This window comes from Cydia fagiglandana, chromosome 5, assembly GCF_963556715.1.
Source record: "Cydia fagiglandana chromosome 5, ilCydFagi1.1, whole genome shotgun sequence".
Taxonomy (NCBI): domain Eukaryota; kingdom Metazoa; phylum Arthropoda; class Insecta; order Lepidoptera; family Tortricidae; genus Cydia; species Cydia fagiglandana.
The window spans coordinates 5444202-5457373 of record NC_085936.1 but is presented as its reverse complement, the minus strand read 5'-3'; the positions used below and the strand labels follow the sequence as shown (position 1 = coordinate 5457373).

Here is a 13172-nt window from a genome sequence, read left to right as displayed (position 1 = left end):
GTTGAAGGTTACTTTGATAATGATAACGTACGCCATATCACTTAATACGCGATTTGGGCGCGACTTCTTACGACGCCTTTAAGGGTTCTTGGTGTTAAAGGGTTAATATTCGTATAAGGGCCTATTCCACCAACCACAGTTAACAGACTGATCAACGTCACGCAGCAGAGATGTACCTATGAATCTCCCCATACAATAAAATTTAGCGAACACTTTAACGGTGATTGACTAGTTAGATATGAAATAGTAAAGATATGTGACGTTCCACGGCAAAAGGTACCTTATGGCGGCTGGCGCTTACGCTATCTAAAAAGCCGCTCCAATATTCAGCCAATGCAATGGTACCTTTTGCCAGGGAACCTCACATATCTTTACTATTTCATGTCTAGTGAATCTCTAATTCATTTCCCGAATCGTTGGATGGAACTTGTTTGAATATAAATAAACATAAATAAACAGCATATTTATGCAGTGAGGTCATCAAAACAATTTCGTTCACTCTCTGACATTTGAAACTCGTACGGAGCGAACAAGTTTAACCTTTTAGAGGCACACGGCGCCATCGTAAAGATCTATTGACGCCCAAGTGCGAAGTCCTTCGGGGGAAGTTACTGCTTTTCCTATTCACTGTCGGATGTTTACGAGATATATCGTCACTGCTTTGGAAATATCTCGTATCTTACACTGCTACTCAAAGTTAAAATGCAGTAAGTATACATCCCATACATAGTTATCACATTTTTCTTATGATTGACAGAACAAGATGCGAGTTTTTTCCAAAGTTAGTCAAGATAACTATGTGGCTTGATATACCTATGATACTTGAGGGATATAAATGATATACTTAATCCTTTAACTATCTGACCTGATCCTACTTTGCGCAAAAATTGCTTTATAAATACCTAAGTTTACTACAATTTTGGTTTAATTCCCGCAAAATTTCTTCGGAATGTCAATGCTTATGAGATTTGTAGGCTTTGCAAAGAAAAGAAAATTAGCTTGTTTAATTTTTACTGAAGAAAATCCGGTGCAACTAACTTCTAAGGCTGTTTTTGGTTAAGTCTGAGGTTGGGCAATCAGGTATTAATAAAATTTAAATAAGTATATTTTTGTGTTGCATATATATTCGTTTTTTTTATAACGGATATTATACGTTTCAAACCAACAATAAATCAAATAAAATAAGTACTATTTAGTACCGATGTTTTTAAAACTTTCTTTAGTAAGTAGTGGTTTGCATGGCCCTATTGACTTTTGGCACAATTGGCCAACAGTTAGTATTGGAAAATTTGTTAGATAGTGTGTCGCGCCTTTAAATCGGCCCGTATAAAAGCCATACCGGGCCGATCGGATCCGAGTGGATTTGCCGAATAACGCGAATCTCCACTCAGTTCTCCTGCAGGACGAGTGCATGGTGCATCTAGCACAGCATAGCATAGATCACACAATTTGGATGCATATTTGTGCCATCAGAGTAGCGTAAATATTATTTGTTTAGATAAATACCTACTTTAATATAATCTGAAATAGGTAGGTATGTATACCTACACAATCTGTACACCTGCAATAATATGACTTCGAAGGCCGCAAAAATATCTGACACGCTCTTACCTCTTATGGCTCTACAAATAAGATCATCTCAGATATTTTTGCGGCCTTCTTTGTGTAACATATTATTGCAGGTGACTGTACTAATCACCCGAGTTTAAATAAACCAAATACCTATTGTATGCTGTAATTTGTAAAATACGTACTTACCTAAGATAAAACAGTATTACTTTGCTTGTTCTCAGTAAATAAATATTTGATGCCTCTAACGCTTTCACTGCCAGCGGGAACTACGAGGTACGATTGAACCCGATAACACGTTTTTTCTGCTTCTTAGATACGAAACGAACAGAGAACCCGCTTGGCGGGTTGCTGGCAGCGGACGTGTTAAAAATTAAAATTGAAAATGCTTGATTGCCACAAGAGAAAAATAATAAGATAGAAAGAAGAATCTAAGTAATTTAAATTCGACTACCATATAAATGTAACTTTATTTTTAAATATACATATGATCACTATGTATAGTATGTAGGTATTAATATGTACATACAAGTGTCAGTTATAGATTTTTAAATTCGTGGAACGTCTTATTAAACGTTGGTATTTATATTTTCCACGTGTCAGTTTCTCTTGTTTTCCATTAAAACAAATTAAACAGCTTTCCAATTGCTACAGGCGTTTTATTACAGATAAAACAAATTGGTCCATTGAAACGTTTTTGTTAAAAATAAACTGTTATCATTGCCTTATCGTCTCCATTTAATTTCGATATAAATACGGGTGTTTTGTTTCCCTCTTCGAACACTTCCATTGCGTTCCTTTATTTTTCCTCATTGATTAATATTATTTCGGCGTGACAGAGTATTTGATGTCAGCCATATGATAGGCAATAAATATATACAGGGTGGAAAGATAAGTCGGGCCCTGGAGGAAAACTACCTTAAATCCTTAAACAGGCTCATTTTACTTGAAGGAGACATTCTTTTATTTTTAAAAAGAAACAAAACTGCATTCAAATATTTTCTAAAACTTGCTTGCCTCGCCCGGGACTCGAACCGACAAAAAATTCAAAAAAATAAAAACTCGCAATTATAATCGATACAGTTAATGTTAATGATAACATTTCTCCAAGAAACATTAGGTCTTACACTCGTCTGTCGTACAAAATATCCATAAAATCTAATATTTAGTACTTAAGATTTTTTTAGACAAGCCAAATTGAAGAAAAAAAGAAAAATACTTTGAATGCAGTTTTGTTTCTTTTTAAAAATAAAGGAATGTCTCCTTTAAGTAAAATGAGCCAGCTTAACGATTTAAGGTAGTTTCCCTCAAGGGCCCGACTTATACAAATACAAATACAAATGCATTTATTTCATTACTTTTTACATCAGTTCTTAGGTATAATATCGTCGGTATACTTCAAAAACATGATAACTGACAAAATGATCAAAAATGAGTTGTTTATACAGTTTTGTTCACATTTTATTGTTTTAAATATATATATGACTTTTTTTTATTTATGTTTATTATTTACAAAGTTATAGAGTGTAAAAAAGTACTAACAGACAGGAAATTAAATATAGTGTACACGTAAAAAGTAATAAGGGTATTTAAAACAACATATCTCATAAAACTGGTCATGCAAAATATATAAAGTTACGTTAACATGTTTTGCCTGAATGTATCTATAATTAAGAAGCTAGTTATAGCAACTGGTAAAATATCATAACATTATTCATTATTATTTACCTGTAGGCATTTCTTTCAATACGCGATCTATTATACAACTAGATAATATTAAATTCACTTAAAACTGATTTAAGTATGCTCGGTAAACGCTAACAAAATCAGTATCATAATTTTTTGAAGTAATTTAGTTAATAAGGAGTGTATTGTCATATGTTTCTTCAAGAAAGGAGAGAAAAGTCAAAAATTTTAATATTAGAATCACTTATAACTGTTTACCTGTAAATAATTACACGTTGCATGTAATTTATTACTTTTTATTTCTACGATAGTTTTTAGAATTTGCTTATAATGCCGTGTGAACTATTATTTTTTATCACTGTCATTTTTTTTAATTATATACAATTATTTTTTATAGGATTATAAACAAATACACAAAAATCAGTCCATTTTTTATACAGGTAAAACATGATAACTAACACATGCCATGTTTTTGTCGGCAAATATTTTATATTTTTCGGTTTAAAAATATCACTTTTGTCAATTAATAGACAATTTTAATATCCAAAAATTTTAAGTGTGAAAGTAAATTTGTCAAAACGCGTCTCTAAATTCCCTTATTTGAGGATCAAACTTTCAACTCGCGTTTTCTCGAAACTATGTTTCAGGTAGTTATCATGTTTTAGAAGTATACCGACGATATATAATAGTTAGGTAGGTAATTAGTCCATCTTAGGTATATGGAGTAAGTAGGTAAGTATTTATCTAAACATTATGCAACAAATTGTGTAAGTAATGAAAAACTTATCTTTCCACCCTGTATACATTATTATACCTTCAATGAATTAAGGTGAAAAATGTATAAAATACGATGAACGATATGTCACGAGAGGGAGCCAACCGCAAGTAATGGATGGATCAACGTACATATTTAAAACGTTTTCACTGAAATATGAACCTATACGTAGTGTTTAAACACACATATGTGCGCAACGCAGTTAATATTTATTCATAATAATGTTCGTTGTACACCTGCAAATCCTGCAATCCTACCTATCTTGCACAAGTTGCACAATACCCGCCAGAATATATGACACGCTCGGCTGTACGAATAAGCTTGTGTTATTATATACTTATTGTTTCGTACATACAACAATGCACAAAGTTTCATCATAAATTTGCCAAAGCTGTGTTTTTATCAACGAACTAGAATAAATATAAATAGAAGTCAGAATAGAACGACTCCACGTGTATTCTGCCGCGAGCGATTCAGCTGTAGAGCGATACAGCTTGACTTACGGCCCAATTCGAACTTTAAGATACGTGAGTTAATAGATCAAGAAACGATATGGATTAGATGTGTCAGTATCAAAAGTGACGATTTTGTTTGAAGAAACAAAAACACACAGAGTCACATTTGATACTGACATACATATCTAATCCATATTGTTTCTAATTTCTATATCTATTAATTGACGTAGATTAAAGTTGGAATCAGGCAGTATGTAAAATATTGTATTGCTGCGCGGTAAGGATCGCAAAGGTGAACAATTGAACATACATATGGTAAAAAGTCAAGCTGATCAACAAGTTTCAGCCTTTCTGGCTATTTATTGTATTAACCGTTTGATTTACTTTATGTAGCTTTGGTAAAGCAGGTACTTAGCTTAAGCCTTAGTTGGGACTAGATAAATTCTCGGCTAAATTACCCCGAGCAGGATTAAAAAGTACGTCTTTTTACGCCGAAGTTCGCGAGGAACGCGAAGTTTGCCTGAATCTTCGCAAGTTCAGTTTGCTGAGCCAACTTGAAATATTTATCAGCCAAATGAAAAAAAAATCGTTTTTTTACACGGGGTAATTAAGAGCTCTTGTTTAATGGATTAAATTTTACAAAGTAACGTAGAGGAACCCGTAATAAATATTTAGAAACCATAAAATTTCTACACAGTTTTACCACTGTTGTTTGTTATTTTGCCGTTACCATGAAGTATGAAGTTAGCTAGAAGCCCATAAAACGCGTGGTAAAAATTCAACTAAATTTTGTGTGATGTCATAAATGGACGACCCCTAAGCTTTTGCTTGAAGTCTGCTCTTGCTAATGTAATCTAGTTTCTGTGTGATTTTATTCATGGCATTTGCCTTTGTAAAAACGTGTAGCAATTCAATATAAAAACTAAAATTTTCCGTTTGCCCCCTCTAATGAAGAACCCTCTACTGGACCCTCTAATGGAGCTAGAACGCGACACATTTGTGCACCATGTTCGTATAATATTTATAAGATTGCGTTTTATTAAAAATCGGGGTCGCGACCCACTTTTTCTAGTCACAAAGACGATAACTCCGTTCACTGATTTGTGTTGGTAACCCCTTTCTATCCCTCCTACCCCTTTCTATCCCTTTATGGGAATAGGATAAGGACGTGTTCTTTGTGATGTGTTGGGACATTTTAATGTCAGTCTCATAAACCCTTACTGAGGTACAAATTACATGTAGCTATTTGAGACTCTTTTCATATTTCTAAGTATGGATGATCCCGCGGGAAAAAGCTAGTTAAAGTTTGTACCACATTAAATTTTCCAATTAACCTATCAGAATTCATAATAAGCATTGGAAAACAACAACTAAACTAAATTAACTAGTTCCCTTTCAATACGAAATTGAATACAAACTAGGTTATTTTCACGTCAAAACAGTTTGAATCAAATGAAAACACGCCTTTGTTCGACACGCATTGTTTCGGCAAACAATTTCATAACTACGGTTACTGGTGGGCAGATTCATGGTTTCCGAACATCTGTGGTACAGTAGTCGCGTCAGGAGCAGTATTTTGGGTTGAACTTTAAGACGAAACAGGAGCTGAGTTTTAAATATTTTAAGCAAATAAACCCGTCTCGCTAACGGAAGCGGCTCTTAAAACTAGTGCGATAAGGAAAAGGCGAAAAATCCCGCGTAAAAATCTCAAAAATCGAGGTTTTTTACTCCACTGTTTCCTCCTCCAAAACTTAACCAATCCTAACCAGACTTGAAAATCTAAATGATTATGAAGTTATCTGTATCGGACCGTTTTGTTTTTAGGGTTCCGTACCCAAAGGGTAAAACGGGACCCTATTACTAAGACTTCGCTGTCCGTCCGTCCGTCCGTCCGTCCGTCTGTCTGTCACCAGGCTGTATCTCACGAACCATGATAGCTAGACAGTTGAAATTTTCACAGATGATGTATTTCTGTTGCCGCTATAACAACAAATACTAAAAACAGAATAAAATAAAGATTTAAGTGGGGCTCCCATACAGCAAACGTGATTTTTGACCAAAGTTAAGCAACGTCGGGCGTGGTCAGTACTTGGACGGGTGACCGTTTTCTTTTTGCATTTTTTCCGTTTTTTTTTTTTGCTTTATGGTATGGAACCCTTAGTGCGCGAGTCCGACTCGCACTTGCCCGGTTTTTTTTGGCTAATTGATATCAGTTTTGAATACTACGCCTCTCATTGCGGCATAGTCAATTAGGCCATTATGGCCATTTTTGAAGGGCTGTAGATAGCGCCTTAAAAAACAAAAATATCAAAACAGCAAAACGGTCCGACACAGATATTGACAATATTAATATGTGTTTAAAAAATCATTGTTCTAGCATCAAAACCCACGGAGGAAACAGTCGAGTACGTTTGTATGGAGAAATGACGACTCCTGTTGGCTCTTAAATACTGTTTTTCTTTTGGATTTATCCGGCTCGACAGTACGAGTACAAAGGTGATAGACCAAGCCAAGAAAAGTCTGCAACGATTTTGATAGCACGCACACAATGTGAGTTTCTATTTATTTTCATGTTTTAGGTTTTTTTTATCAAGCTTTAAAATCGGAATTTTGCCGTTGCCCAGCAGAGATTACTTTGTAAGAGTCGCGATGACATCGGCGATATAATATTATGCGTCATTCATTTATACATTCGATGCAATTTATATTTGATGGCAATCCTGTCAAGTCACAGTAGTTGCAATGGACTTATACTTAGGTATATGCAACTAAAAGTCCGCTATTTGCTTGTTAACATTACGTTTAAACAAAAAAAGTAATTTCGGGTACTATGTTAAAGCAATTGCGTCAAAAATCAGTGTAGAATCGCACCCCAGTACCGGTTTACTGTAGGTGTTCCGAGGTGGGAGTCATAATTAATTTATAACTGCGGCCGCCGCCGGCCGCTATAACTTGCCCGACAATTTTCCCAATTCGGATTAGTAAGTTGCTAAGTTGAATTTACTGTGACAGTGTGGGAAATATGTACTAGGGCACTAGCGCTTGCAACTTGTGAAGTTATAACACACGGTGGGGTAATAAGATGGCTAATTAGTTTGAGAAATTTGCATGTTGATAGAATTGCATGGTACAGTCAGCAGCAGAAGTTGCTAAGCGGGCCCTGTGTTCAAAATGATCTTGACGCGACTTTGTCGTTAAGAGAATATTTATAGAATAGAATAGAATAGAAAAACGTTTATTGCAAAAACCATCTACATACAGCACCACACATATAAATTAAAAAAAAAAAAAGAGGATCTTATACACTAAACAGTTAAAACTATTAGTAGCTTAACTAACATGCAATAATAGTCGTAGTCTTGATGCTGCTATAGAGGCTACAAATGGACACCACTCAGCATATGCTCTAACATAATATATATGCTACAGCGCTGTTCTTCCGTGGAGCCCAGAGAAGAGTGTGTCAAGGTAATTTTGGACACCTCGCCCGCTTAGCAACTTCTACTGCTGACTTTACGATGAAACATATTTTACCTACACGGCGCTTAGCGGTGAAAGTTTTATTTTCAAAGTTGTATCTTGAAATAACAATACTCTTTCTGAAAAGGCCATATTGAGAGGAGAATAATATGGAAGTCAAACCGAACAACTTTAACTGTGGAACCAACCCCGATGTCGTAATTAAACTCAGAAGTTACTATTTAAATAGTGAAACTATTAGCAAATAAATGGAAATAATTGCGGTCAGTAATCATTTATTTGTACACAGATCAATTTACTACAGTGTAATAACACTTTAAACTCTGGCGTTTTGTACATTTGCTGGAACGTCAGTCTTTCCGTGACCACAGCTGGTGCAACTCAGCGGAAACGTCTGAATTTAAGGTAAAAACAATGAAATTATATCACGGTAGACCCGTTTGTGTAATTAAATATGTGTAGGTACAGCTTATAAATTATAACTATAACTTCAGTTACAATAACTCCAAATATTATATCTAAAACATGATATTTGCTTCTTTTTCAGATTTATTTACTGGCACAGAACACAGGCCTCGTGCGCCTAATCTCGCCCGTTGAGGAGTTGCGTTTGGTCCTAAATAAACTATACGGAGCTCTAAAATGCTACTATGGCTCATATTTCAGCGTGAGAAGTGACAGCGGGACCGTGCACGCTGAGAGCCAATAACAAGGAAATCGACGTTTATAGAGAAACGGTGTGCCATGTACGTATATCTTTAAGCTACCTGCAATACCTAGGCTTCTAAATAGGAAAGTAGGAAGTCAAAATTCAAAAAGGTGCCCCGTTGGGGTAGCTACTGGACTCTTGTCTACGTCGCCGCACACAGTGAACAAAAAATCATAGAAGCATACTATGGAGTGTAGACTGTAACTTTTCGTGATGAGGGGTTCGTTGGGTGAAGCGTAGAAACTCGCCGCTGGAACGCGCTGGCCGTCGTGCTGTCTCGAAGTCCGCTATACCTCCATTTACCGGAATATGTGTTGTGTGAAATAAAAACACATATATCTGAGTTTATTTACTGGAGAGTGTTCAGGCAAGTGATAGAGTTAAGCTCTCTGAGTTCTCTGAATATGCTACAAATGGCGCGGGTTTATATAGGAATGGCCGGGCGATTTGTATCTCTGAACTAGTGGGTATTATATGCAGAGTAAGTTTTATTTATTTCTGCCAATCTCGTTAATTATAAGCACGTATGAAAGGAGCACGAATCCTAGACTTATAAATAGATACAATATTAAGCACGTATGAAAGGAGCATGAATCCTAGACTTATAACTAGATATAAAACATTCCACGCAATTCATTTGACATAATATGTGAGCACAAAGTAAAACATAATATACAAAAGTAAAAATAGCAACCTAAACGTAAAGACTAATCTAACACATGCATGACCCTAATAGCTATTTACGACACATACACTGACAGTGAACAGTATATGTAGTTCTTTTGGCGTACGATTCACTTATATGGAAACATTCCATTTCTAGTTAACCGCAGCTGCACTACCGGTACTGAAAGCGTCGCTGTCATTGTCAATGTCCATAGTAAAATGAACAGTATAGTGCAGCTGTCGTTGGAAATGGACTGTCACCTATAGTTTTATTTAAGTCAATATGAGTCTTATTAAGGCCCATTTACACGATACAAGATTCTTGAACAAGAATCCGCAATAATTGTATGCAAGTTTTGCCGTGCAATAATTGAATTCAAGAATTGAATCAAAGTGTTTACACATAAGCAATAACCAAAATCTTGAATGCAATTATTGTATACAATTCTTGATGGGCAATATTCTTGACCATATTTTGTTTACACCAAAGACATTTATTGAACGGCAATAATTGCATGCAAGTCTTGACAGGTCTAAACTTCAAGTTGAATCAAGTATGATGTATTGAAGCCATATTGAAGCAAGAATTGAACCGATTTGCATTGGCAGATTTTCATTCAATATTGAATGGGTGGTAAAACTGATAAAATGAGCAAAAATTATTTTAAATTAGGTAGTTCGGAGATAATTAAATTCATAGAAATTTATAGAAGTCATCAATGTTTCTGGGACACAGAGGATAAAAATTATAAAAACTGCGAGGCTCGCGAGGCTGCCCTTGCAGATTTTGCTATAGAATTTGGGGTAGAAGGGTTTTGGTCCCAAATAAATAATGAAGAAACTTAATAGCATAAGAACGCAATATCAAGCTGAAAATAAGAAAGTGAAGGATTCAATGGGAACTGGATCTAGCAGTGCTGATGTTTTTCTCGTAACACAGTTGCTACTATAGCAGCGACTATGAACACACCTTCGCGTACGGAATCCATGTCGAAAATAAAATATGGATTGCATAGACCTAGTATTACATAGATGAGCTATACGCGTGCCTCCGTGAGGGACAAAACATACGCAAAGCGACAATATTAAAAACACGTTTTAACATTCCTGACAACAACCAAAAACAATCTACGTAATTCGGTCGGGTTATTTGTTGCCCAACATAAACCATACAAAATTTTTGGTGGGGAGCAAACAAATAGTGAGACTGTGACAAGGACAAGCGATAATACCGCTTTCTCTGCTACTCCTACTGAAATTTCCATAAGTGCATCTCGTTCGGTCGTTTGGCCCCTCCCCGTATCATCTCTATATTATTGCACCTCTATGATGGATTGGCAATTCTTGTATTCAATTAACTGCACTAGGCTTCGTTTACACGTATGCCAGTATTGAATTGAAGTTGCTACTTGAATACAAGAATGTCACGTATGTTTAGAGAGTACAAGTTTTTTGTTGCCTCAATTTTATTGTATTGAATGTTCAAGAATCTTGTATCGTGTAAATGGGCCTTTAGGTAATAAGAATCAATACATGATTGTGATTGCCACTGGAGCTACATATTTTTTTTTTTTGGCGACCTAGACTTCCTGGACTATAAATAAAACAATATGATTGGTAACTTGTGTGAATTTCCGTCAATGTCGCGTGGAGTAGCTGTGTTCACTGAAACGCGTGGGCTTATTGACTTTGATTCTTGAGTCGAAACACGAGTAGGTATAATGGATTCAAAGAATCACTGATGCATACTGAAATCTGAGATTCACTGTCTGATCTTTATTCAAAACAAAATATGGTAATACTATACTTGGTATCTCACTATACGTCGCTAGTCACACAAAAAAATATTGTTAACAATTTTGGTGACTGGCCAAACCTCAATATGGTTTTATTTTATTTTTATTTATGATTTCAAATAATCGCTGTACGATTTCGGGTTAAAACTACAAGATATGTAAGGTAAAAAACTAGAAGGTAGACCTTCTAGCGACAGAACGCAAAGCTATCGATACACTGTTTACGTGAAAGCCTCCGAAAGGGTTCTATTCCAAAATAAATCCTAGGAATGAATATAGGAATGGAATTCCTTGCCGGCGTCTATATTTCCGTGCTCTTATAACCCGGCAACCTTCAAATCAAGAGTGAACAGGCACCTTCTGGGCGAGCTCGCTCCATCGTAGGCCACGTCTACGCCTCGGCTAGTCTGTGGCCATGAGTAAACCCATGAATAATAATAAAAAAAAAAAAAATCACTTCCCAAGAGACAAATGTAAACTCAGTGCAGTTTACACTGTTGAAAGCGACATCGGTCACAAAGACCCGAGCTACATATTAAGGGCCCGGTTTCCATTATCCCTAGGGCTCCAAGGTCCTCGGAGATGTTGCGAGGAAAAACACGAAAATGGAAAATCGCCTCGCCACTCGAAATGTCCTATATCCCACACTTTGGACGACACAAGTGCTGTTTCAGAATAACAAGGGAATAGTTCCCGCACTTTGGATTTGATAGCAAAGGGTACTTTACAAATTATTATACTTGCCAGTATAAAAGGGCCGCATTTGAATATTTTTGTAAGTTTGCGGACGTAGTTATAACGATATATACCTTTGCCTTTGGTAAGTTTACTAAAACTGTTGCAAAGCGAGTGTAGATGAATGACGAATTCCAAATGATTAACGATTGTTGATCGTCTCATGCATTTTTTTACAGGTATGCTTTTGATACCGGGTTTGTATTTGTTTCTCAAAATTCCCACAAATTGTATATGTACAAAGCCAGTGACAGCAGTAGGCCAGAGGCTAATCGGACACTGAGCAAAGGATTGTCCTCGCATATTCTAGTAGAGACATGTACAGTTGTAGGTATAAGTACTTAATAGAAGTGTAGCTTAATAAAATTGCATGTACCCGCTACATACCCGTATACTCAATACTATCCCAGTACATGTCATTTTTATTTTCGACGTACGCCATTAGCAATAAAGACGACATCAGGTTGTCAACTAGCTTTCGCCAACTGGGACGTTCAAGTAGTATCTAAGTTTAGTTCTTCAAATTACCATATTTTATATCCTCACAACACGATAACAAAGACGAAGGGAGGACCGCCACGTCCATTAGTGTAACGCAATTTGTGGACATCCCTCGTGACTGCTGCGATTTTAATCGGAGCACTCGAAACACGCATGAAATTTAATGATACTTCATAACAAGCTTGGGATATGCCACAGTGGTGTAAACTCCAGTTCCGAGTACTGGGAATTTACTTTTAATGCCATTGGGACTTTAGAATTCCGATCTTGATTTGAAAATACTCGTAGCGCATTTCGTGCCCACCATTATTATTAGGATGTCCACTTATGTCCAGCGGCAGATTTCCAAAATCGAATTCAAATAATTATCGAACGCCAAGTGCGAAGCAGCGCGGAAAGTGTTTTAGAGTCGTGAGACTCGTGAGTGTTGCGGATTGATTAATGACAATGGATTGCTGACCAGCAGAGCTCCGTGGATATTGGTATTGAGTGCAAGGCGTAAGTTTTACATTAATTTTGGAATATGCGAAAAGGTAGGAGGAGGTGCACCTAGCGAAGTTAGATCATTAGAAAAAGTAATTAAAAATAAAATCAGTATTTATTTACTTTTTAAATCATATTTTGAAATTGAAATCTGTCGATGGACGTTGTCGTCGGGACAGTTGCGGATTTGATTCAGTCATATGCGTCATTGAATGTACACAATGACAAGTCATTCTAGAATAAACTGGGCTACAATTTCTAGTTAGAAACGCAAGAGTAGACGCTAATGAACGCTAATTAGCAGCTAGACTCTACTC

At 36.2% G+C, this 13172-nt stretch overlaps 1 protein-coding gene across 1 annotated transcript in view; it reads right to left on the bottom strand.

Moving 5' to 3' along the window:
• Positions 1–13172, bottom strand: part of LOC134664331 (uncharacterized) — a 395099-nt gene that overhangs the window by 139371 nt on the left and 242556 nt on the right. The window lies entirely within an intron of this gene.